At 37.0% G+C, this 362-nt stretch overlaps 1 protein-coding gene across 1 annotated transcript in view; it reads right to left on the reverse strand.

The window, feature by feature from the left end:
- NMU (neuromedin U) overlaps positions 1 to 362 on the reverse strand; it is a gene marked incomplete at both ends in the record, with an annotated part of 17,453 nt that overhangs the window by 16,516 nt on the left and 575 nt on the right. The window lies entirely within an intron of this gene.

The following is a 362-nucleotide window of genomic DNA, read 5'->3' on the forward strand; positions in this document are numbered from 1 at the left end:
ACACACACACATATATAATACAAACAAACCAGTTTTATTCCTTGCACAGCAACTTATTTCATAATGTTACTTCACAAGGTGTAAGTAGTTACTCTATGTGGAGTGGCAAATAGAATAGAAAAGAGTGTACGTTTGGTTAAAAAGCTCATTATTTGTGCTTGTTTTACAAGCAACGTAAAGTTTCACAAGCTGCGAAAGCAGCAACTTTCAGTCGTAAGACATTTCAAATTAAACCAAGGTAATCAAGCTCTGTGCCTAAAGCATCTCATCAGCTTTATCCTTTCCCACTTAACCCCAGCCCCAGGGATTCCTCATGCAATAAATATTACTTCAGATTGGACTAAGTGATTTCCAGAGGGTTA

This window comes from Buceros rhinoceros, unplaced genomic scaffold, assembly GCF_000710305.1.
Source record: "Buceros rhinoceros silvestris isolate BGI_N320 unplaced genomic scaffold, ASM71030v1 scaffold2957, whole genome shotgun sequence".
NCBI classification, from domain to species: domain Eukaryota; kingdom Metazoa; phylum Chordata; class Aves; order Bucerotiformes; family Bucerotidae; genus Buceros; species Buceros rhinoceros.